This window comes from Octopus sinensis, linkage group LG25 (genome assembly GCF_006345805.1).
Source record: "Octopus sinensis linkage group LG25, ASM634580v1, whole genome shotgun sequence".
In the NCBI taxonomy this organism is placed as follows: Eukaryota; Metazoa; Mollusca; class Cephalopoda; order Octopoda; family Octopodidae; genus Octopus; species Octopus sinensis.
Window position 1 is genome coordinate 6,581,614 of NC_043021.1, and position 10,000 is coordinate 6,591,613.

The 10,000-nt window shown below is 38.1% G+C and overlaps 1 protein-coding gene across 3 annotated transcripts in view; it reads left to right on the top strand.

The window, feature by feature from the left end:
* LOC115224221 (homeodomain-interacting protein kinase 2) overlaps positions 1-10,000 on the top strand; it is a 225,363-nt gene that overhangs the window by 23,364 nt on the left and 191,999 nt on the right. The gene's annotated exons all lie outside the window — the stretch shown is intronic.

Here is a 10,000-nt window from a genome sequence, read left to right on the forward strand (position 1 = left end):
AAGTAAAAGAGTAAAGAGTAACATTGACTGAGCTATGCTGTTTGACCTTCTAAAGTATCCGGTTCTCATACTGTTGAATATATATATATATACACACACACACATGTATACACACAGGGTGCAGTGAATATATTGTTGTCTAAATTATGCAAAAATGAAAATAACACTGACACCTCATTTTAACAGATATATTTACCAAACTTACATGAAAATATCTTGAAATACTAATGAGTAAATTTATTCAATAAAATCCCCTTTGGCTTCACCACAGCCTCCAGACAACTTTGGAATCTCTTGCAACTCTTCTTGATGGTCTCCTTGTTTAAATTGGTGAATGCTGCCATAATCCTTGCTTTCGTCTTTGATGTTACAAGGAGTTTTGTTGGTCTCTCGCTCAACTGTGCCCCACACATAATAATCATGATAGTGCTTTCCTGCTTCTGTGGCATGGTGCAGAGACCCGTTGCCAGACATAGAGTCTTCTTAGCAGCCACCCTCTTGACCCAGGGTAGCACTACTTCCTCCAGGCACTTGATATAGGCCTCTGCGTTGAATCTGAGGCCGTGTGAGAAGATGAATGAAGGCATAACGTCACCATCACTAGTGATCACTCCAAACACCATGATGTTGACTGGATGTTTGATTTTTTTATCACTCTCAATACTTGTTTTGGAGACACAGCAAGCCAACAGTTCTGTGTGTTCACCATCTGTTCATATCCGTGCTTCTAGTGCAAATACCAAGCAGTACAGCATATTGTTTCCAAATTTCTGGCAGTAAATTATGTCACAGACGGTGCTCAACTGACCCTACTATACTGTGTAATTGACAAAATTAAAAACAAACAATGCGCATGCACAAAATAAAAAATATAAAATGGCAACAATTTACCCATCATGCCCTGTATGTATATATGTGTGTGTGTGTATGTTAGTGTATTATATATGTGTGTGCGTATTATTTATTTAAAGAGCACAATATATGTATTTAGGTGCTACTAGTAGTTTCATATGTTGAGAAATACTCAAGCATATTCTTCAGGTGCAAACAACATATAATATTTATCTCTCTCCAGATGGAGTACTGTTTTTGTTGAATTTTCTGTCAGGGGAACAGTACATTTTATATATATATATATAAGTTAATCCAAACAGGAAAACACAAAAAGAAAGCACAACAACGCGAGGACGTGGAACAAGTATAGTGTTATTGGACGATCAGAAAAGGAAGGAAAGAAGGAGGATTTTAACGTTTCGAGCGGAGCTCTTCGTCAGAAACATAGGAAAAGGGAAGATTCAAGGAAGGGAAGCTTGGTCTTTAGCTTCATGGTTTCACTTGAATTCGAATGTTTTTGGGGAGCTTTTGAGCAGTGTCTTTCAGAGTCGTTACCTACCTACGTGATTGTGAATTGGAAGTTAGGGGATGGGAATATGTGCCGAAGCTCATTGTGTGTTTGTTTTCTTTTATGTCCCTTAAGTTTGTTGTTCTACAAAAAAAAGGAGAAGGAAAAACAGATCAATAAAGTAAACAGCAGGCTTGAATAAACACTAGTAGGGCTGTGTTGGGACATAAGTTCCGAGCTGAACTGAATCGTTGAAAGCTCTTCCTCAGCCAGACTAGCACTTCATTGACCGAGACCAGTAAACTAACCGGATGTACAGGGTGTGTGTGTGTATGTATGTGTGTTGTAATGATTAACCACCTGACAAACAAGACATTATCTGGCCAATATATAAGTTGGTGTAACGTTAGTTAGTATGTAGGTGATGACGAAGTTGAATGCCATCCCCACTTCTGTTGAAAACTGTGTTTTCTCTCGCCATGAGAAGAAAACAACCCTGTCTTGTTTGCATGTCTCCTATCTGAAAAAGCTTTCAGAACAGCCGTGAATGTGAAGTAGAGTTATAAATAAATGTCAAAACTGTGACGTAGATAAGACACCTTGTTTTAGTGGAGTCCTCATTAGCATTGCTGCTAGCTGGACTCGTTTTGTAAGGTTGCTTAGTTGATACAGTATCTTATATCAACTACGTATCAACTATTTCTCACCGGCTCTGTCTGTCTTTCTGGCTTTCTTGCTCCTTGTCTCTCAGCACCCCTGTCTTTCTTCACCATCTCTCCCAGTTCACACTCTCTATTGCCTATATATCTGAGCAATGGAAAGCTAAGGTCATTTGGGTACACCGCTTTTAATAATTTAATATCATACATACTTATATACCATCTCTTTCCCAAAATATATACTCTCTCTCTCAATATATATATATATATATATATATATATAATGTACACATATTTTCAATGCATATGTGTGTGTATATATATCATTATAATCAAGGATAAAATCTGTATAGGATTTTATTAAGTAGCTAGCATGTAATAAGCAGTAGTTGCCCTTATTACAATTACTCTTTACTCATTTCAGTCATTTGACTGTGGCCATGCTGGAGCACCGCCTTTAATTGAGCATATCGACCCCAGGACTTATTCTTTGTAAGCCTAGTACTGATCCTATCAGTATCTTTTGCCGAACCACTAAGTTACGGGGACGTAAACACACCAGCATCGTTTGTTAAGCGATGTTGGGGGGGACAAACACAGACACACAAACATATATATATATATATACTACGGGTTCTTTCAGTTTCCGTCTACCAAATCCATTCACATGGCTTTGGTTGTCCCGAGGCTATAGTAGAAGACACACGCAGTGGGACTGAATCCGGAACCACATGGTTGGTAAGCAAGCTACTTACCACACAGCCACTCCTCAATATGTATATGTACATGTATATGTGTGTGTATATGTATATATATTTATATACATAATGTATATATGTATGTGTATATACACACGGAGGTTAGAGCAAAAGTGATGTCAGAGTGGGCATAACTTTTTTATTAACTGACACAGGTCATTCAAATTGCACACATTGGTAGAATAACTTTTCAGAACATACTCTTTGACGTATTTGAGCCATCATTGAACCCTACTTCCAAATCATCTTTGAAAAAGTTCAGCTGTACACTGTTTTATCCACTCCTTCACAACTGCTTTCATCTGATCCATATCATCAAACCATTATCCCTGAAGACTGGTCATTGTTGGATCAAACAGGTAGAATTAGGAGAGTACCAGATCTGGGTTTTATGGTGGAACAGAGGGACCACTTACCAGCTCAACTTGCCAGTTGCCTGATTTGGTGCCAAAGATGCTTGCTGTTGTGCACTGTCATGGTGAATGTGTGTGTGGATCATTTCAGATTCTTGTTCTGCTGCTTTCTCCCCATTAGTGTCTCTGTGTACTGTTTGCTGCTTTATGATTCTGCCATATTCCGGAAAATCAAGGAGCATGATGCTCTTGTCATCTCTTGAAACAATCACTACAACTTTCTGCAGTGATTACTAGCTGTGGAACTTCTTAGGTCTTGGAGAAGTGGTGTGATGCCATACCATGATCTGAGCCTTCATTCCTATATCCTAAAGATACCCACCATGGGGCTGCAGTGTGGCAGATTGTGAAGATGTAGTGGAAGAGCTCAACTGAGCAAACAGTACTTCTTACATTAATGCTGAATGCAGGAATCCTAGGAGATCAAAGGTCAGGATCACCAAACTCTATCAAGAGAGTAACTGTAATGCATCCATAGGCGTGGCACTTGTGGTTGTGGAATCAGCCGGTGAATCACTATGATTTAAGCTCCCTAATCAAATTTATAACAATGGAACTAGATAGCAACAGAGAGTGATGGGGAATCTGTGAAATCAGCGAGAAAGAAAAAAGATATACCGATATTTTATCTCCTGTCACTAGATGGGGAAAAAAAAATACCTGTCTTCATTGGCTTCAAATATTTCCAGCAGATCAGAGCCGACTTTCAAACTTCTCTCTTTCGATCAAATATCAGCTCCTGAGGTACTCAAGTTGCACACAGTTTCCAAGACCCAAAGTTTTTTCACCATCTTCTTTAATGTATTTTGACCACAACTCTGTTGTACAGCAAGCTCCCAGATTGTGACTTGGTGCTTGCAGTTACAAATTTCCCTCTGGTTTGCCTTCAGTGTTGGTTCCTTCCTTCATCCATTTGTGTACATTGTGATCACAGCATGCCTTATTTGAAGGTAGTATTTAGATGACCTTCTTACACAGTTGGCAATGATGTTAACGTCTTCAGTTTTGGTCAAGAAGCATTGCTTTTGCTGTCAGCTGATAGTATCTGCATTTTGTGTTGGTGGTGCTTTGTGGGTGTTTTCTTGCTCCTGTAGTGTATGGCATGGGAGGGTAATATTCAAGGTGACATGTTATAAACTTCTTGGTAGACATAAACATACAGATTCAAAAAACGATAGATACCTTATGTCAGTTTACACAAAAGACACCATCAAACGTATGTACCTATGCAGAAATAGGGAATACCTGTGTAACTGCAAATGCCATTGGTGAAATTACTACTTGGGAATTATTTAGGTAAAAATCACTCCTCAGGGGAGCATTGCAATTCTCTTCCATGAAACACTAGATCAGTGATTCTCAGCTGGAGTGGGGGTGGGGGGGGGCTATAATGACCCCTGGGGTTCACACAAGTAAAATAGTAAATTGGGTAGACCAGTGGTTTTCAACCAGGGTTCCACGGAACCTTAGGGTTCCGCTAGTACAGTCCAAAGGGGTTCCGCAAGAAGTTACAAAACTGCTAAAATCGGCAGTAATTTTTAATTCTCCTGTGCAGATATGTGTGCATAAGACTATTAAATTATTGCACAGGGGTTTCTCAAGCCAGTGGAATGCTTCCTTGGGGTTCCGCTCCAGCAGAAACTTTGAAAAGCACTGGGGTAGACCCTTGATATGGGTCCATGAAAAAATTTTGCTTTAGATGAAAAGAAACAGCTAAGTTTGTTTCTCTAATGCTTAACCTATACATTTTAATGTTTGAAAAAAAAAAAAAGGAATTTTGAAAGAATTATCTATAGAAGTAATTTTTAGACATTGAGAGGCTATGGGGTTCCAGCAGAGTAAAATAGTAATCAAAGGGGTCCATAGGTAAAAAGTGGTTGAGAATCATGGGCACTAGATAAAGAAATCCACAGAATAATACAAGTATTAGTTAAACAATGGATATTCAAACAGACTCAGTCAACCAAGTTACTGATAAATGCAGAAAAATACAATGCAACAAATACATTATTAGATGGTTTCCCTTTCTAAAATATACATTCATTACACATAAAGGGTATTAGATGAGTCAAATGCATACCTGGTGCAAAAATCTCGTTAAGCCTTACACAAAATGAGTCACTTCAAACAATAAACTGACAGTTATTACAAAAAAGAAAACAATATGATCAAAAGCTTTCATATTAATATCAAAAGCATGTAAACCTGGGAAAAATTTTAAAATACTGCATTTGACCAGTGTACTTTATAAATCTGACTGTATAAGTGCAAGTAACAAACCTCAAAATTTTGTTAGATTCAAGTTTTGTACTGGTGCCACATTGAAGGCATCTAATACAAGTAGTTGGGTGTTTGGAAGGGCATCCAGCCGTAGAAACCAAGCCAAATCAAACTGGAACCTGGGGGCATCTCTCCAACTTGCCAACTCCCATCAAACCATGGAAAACGAATGCTAAAGGTTGATGATGATGTTGATTTAATTATCAAAATACAGAAGGATTTTTTATTTTTATATACATTGAATGGCTATGAGGATCCAGGAGAGTAAAATAGGGATCAAGGGGAGTCCATAAGTAAAAAATGGTTGAGAACCATTGCTTTATAGAATTCCCCCGCAGAAACTGACAATTGATTATGGTAGCACTAATAATGGTTTCAAATTTTGCCACAACAGCATCAGTTTTGGGTTAGGGGATGAATCGATTACATCGTTCCCAGTGTTCAACTGGTACTTATTTTATCGACCCCAATAGAATGAAAAGCAAAGTTGACCTCGGCGGAATTTGAACTCGGAACATAGTGAGGGGCGAAATACTGCTAAGCATTTTATCCAGTGTGCTAATGATTCTGCCAAGCTCGCTGCCTTATGGTAGCGCTAATAATACTGCAAGACAAGGTTTGTCCAACCTATGCCACCATGGAAAATTGACATTAAATTATGATGATGATGATGATAACAAGCTACAATTAACATCACAAATGCAAATCTGATGACGTAAAACTAATGCTTTAACTTGTGAACAGCACAAGAAGCCCTAATTACTCCATATTCTGAAGATGAAGCCAAAAGATTGCCTGGAAAGATGAATTTGGGAACTGTATTTTTACAAAGTATAAGAGTCTGCTACACAGTTACAAGAAATTTCTAACCCTTTTATTACCAACCCACCTGAGACCATCCCTAGTTCTACGATGTATGCTTCCTGTTTTGAAGTGATTTAAATTAAAATCCTCCATCGAAATTCTGTGTAAATTTAACCCTTCAGCACTCTAATCAAATGTAATGTTTATTTATTCACATTGTCGTGAATTAATCATGCTTTGTCTCATAGCTTTTGAGATTTTGTTGATGTGATTGTTTAAGTTTTGTAATGACACTGTAGGTTTGGTGGGAGAGGCTTGATCTGGTCAGCTTGAGCATAAAACAGGTAGGATATTTTGGCTGGATATTGCCAGTTTAAATGCTAAAGGTCTAAGTTCCAAACACCGAGTTAATGACGATAAAGTAATTTTTACTAAACCTTGCACCAGTTTCAAAATTAATTAAAAGAAAAGCAGTTTATTTCAACAGAAATATTGTAACAAAAGAAGGTGAAATTAGACCCTATTCATCTTTTCTACACATCCGTTATATATATATATATTAATCATCTTCCCATCTGTACTATGCCTTCTCAGTACCAACTGACAATTAATCTCTTCCTTTTCCTCGGTTCCCTGCCATTCTCCTTCTCGCATTTAATGTCCACTGTATTATACTCTCCACTACCATCCATTACAAATCTAAATCTGTCCCTCTCCTCTTGCTTTACCCTCATCGCACCCTTTCTCGTGTCTTCTATCACTCGGTTATAAAAGATTACTTCAGGCCCCTTAGACTTGCAAGTTGCTAGGTGATCTTCAGTGTTGGTGCCACGGGAAAAAAAAGCACCTAGTGTACTCCGTAAAGTGGCTGGTGCCAGGAAGGGCATTTGGCCGTAAAAACCATACCAAAGAAGACACTGGAGCATGACGCAGTCCTACGATTCGCCAGATCTTGTCGAAAACTGTCCAACCCACACGCCAGCTAAGAAGACGGACGTTATATCACACACATACACACCTCCCTACCTCATGTGTAACTAATTATATTAATTCAAACAATGAATACATTTTGCGGTGCTGTTATTCGCGGAAGCACTTGGAAAATGTATTTGAAAGAAAACTGGTTTCGATGACGAAGAATGGAAAAAAGAAAAAGAACAAAATGTGAACGACTTTCCAGTTTATAGTAAATATAAGAAATGGGGTTTTATTTATGTTATCGAGAGACAATTGGTGACTATTGGCGATCAGAGACAGGTATTAAACTAATAAAGTATTGTCTCACGGTAGACTCTACACCATGTTAGTTGCTTCGAAGGTTGAGTGTGTATGTGTATCTATGCATATATACACGCTGTATTTTGTCGACAATGTGTATCATTTGTATGTCATTCTGTGTATTTAAACTTTCTTGTTTTGAACATCGGTTTAGTGTCGCCAACTTGTTCCGGTCTTCTTAGAGTCAACACTAACCACAATCCCATATTTGTTTTGTAATTTACCCACTGTCAGCTCTTATAACAATAAAGGGATCTTTTCTGTTTGAACGGCAGTTTTTTTTTAGCGGTGTCATATGAAATTGTCACCCATAATTATGACCCTAGTATCGATCTATTGCATTTCAATCTGTTTTAGGGTTAGGATTGGTTAGGGGTGGGGGGAAGGGTATCTTTTTTCCTTCAGAAATGTAAATAAACCCAATCTGTTTCTTAAACGAGGAACATATTCATACGGCACAGAATGTTTTTTTTACCTCATTAGACGTCATTGATTGGTTGAAATTGCAGAAATTGAAGAAAAAGACAAAAACAAATGTCTTACAAACTATAGAATTTTCTCAATAAAGCCAAGAGAAAAATATGTTTTATAAACACATTCTACCAGTATATGAAGTTTAAAATTTTTTAGTTACCTAGAAATTATTTTTAAAAACTGCCGTTCAAACCGATAAGATCCCAATAAAGAAATCAGTAGTAGTAATAGTGGGATTAAGATATGCGTTCAATTCTCTCTGAGGTTTATTTTACACCCGTTCTGTGGCAGATTGATAACAATTTCAGAGGTATTGCATGCATAACCGATTCTGTACATTTTCCTACAAATGTTTATTTAATTCCACATTGGTTCAGACTTTAAAAAAAAAAAAAAATCAGAGACCTTCCATCAGCGGCTACTTTTTTCTTCCTTTGTATTAACTTATTCTACCTAATTTAATGTTTTGAAGTTATTTATTACTCTTTTACTTGTTTCAGTCATTTGACTGTGGCCATGCTGGAGCACCGCCTTTAGTCGAGCAAATCGACCCCGGGACTTATTCTTTGTAAGACCAGTACTTATTCTATCGGTCTCTTTTGCCGAACCGCTAGGTGACAGCGACGTAAACACACCATCATCGGTTGTCAAGCAATGCTAGGGGGACAAACACAGACACACAAACACATATACACGACAGGCTTCTTTCAGTTTCCGTCTACCAAATCCACTCACAAGGCATTGGTCGGCCCGAGGCTATAGCAGAAGACACTTGCCCAAGATGCTACGCAGTGGGACTGAACCCGGAACCATGTGGTTGGTAAGCCACTCCTGCGCCTATTTCTTGATTTATCTTCGTATCCTCATCTCAGTACCTTTTGCGTGTCAGGTCGTTCGCTGGTAATTAATCCTGTTATTAAGTCATGGGTTATTTTATCTGGAATTTTTTTAAACTAATAAATCACTTTCTAAATTTATCTCCAACACAGAAAAAAGCCATCCAAAATCTCCCAGTTCAATAATTTGCGATCTTAAAGTACAAAATCAGTCCTTACAATCGATATTGTTGTTTTGCCCCAAATCAACTATATTGAAAGAGATCTTCGATAAAAAAAAAATGTTCGAACCGTGACCATCTCGTCATTATTTTATTTTCCTGGAATATCCAGTCCCAGACTTCTCAATATACTGTATCCTTCCTAAGGTAGAGATTCTCCCTACCATTGTGCCGCTGGGATTGAGTTGGTGTGCCGCAAAGTTTTTTTTTTTTAAATGCTATTTGCACGATTTATTTAAACTAATGTTGTTACTAATCCAAACTAAAGTTATTTATGTTTATACAAAGTATGATGAGTAAAACAAATCGTAGTTTTCTGGGTTTTTTTCCAAATTTCTAACTATAAAATAGTTTCTTTTTTAACTTTTCATTCTAAGTATATGTGTTATTCTGTATTCTTTTTACTTGTTTCAGTCATTTGACTGCGGCCATGCTGGAGCACCGCCTTTAGTCGAGCAAATCGACCCCGGGACTTATTCTTTGTAAAGCCCAGTACTTATTCTATCGGTCTCTTTTTGCCGAGCCGCTAAGTGACGGGGACTTAAACACACTAGCATCGGTTGTCAAGCAATGCTAGGGGGATAAACACAAGACACACGCATATATATATACATATATACGACAGGCTCCTTTCAGTTTCCGTCCACCAAATCCACTCACAAGGCATTGGTCGGCCCGGGGCTATAGCAGAAGACACTTGCCCAAGATGCCACGCAGTGGGACTGAACCCGGAACCATGTGGTTGGTAAGCAAGCTACTTACCACACAGCCACTCCTGCGCCTATATGTGTTAGTAATTTTTTTTTTTTTTTTACCCGTAGTATATCACGAAGTCACGAAGTCCAATATATATATATACACATAGAAATCCACTGCGGCAGAGTAGGATTTGGGGGGGGGGGTGTTAGGCTGCTATTTCTAGCCGTTCGAGCGGA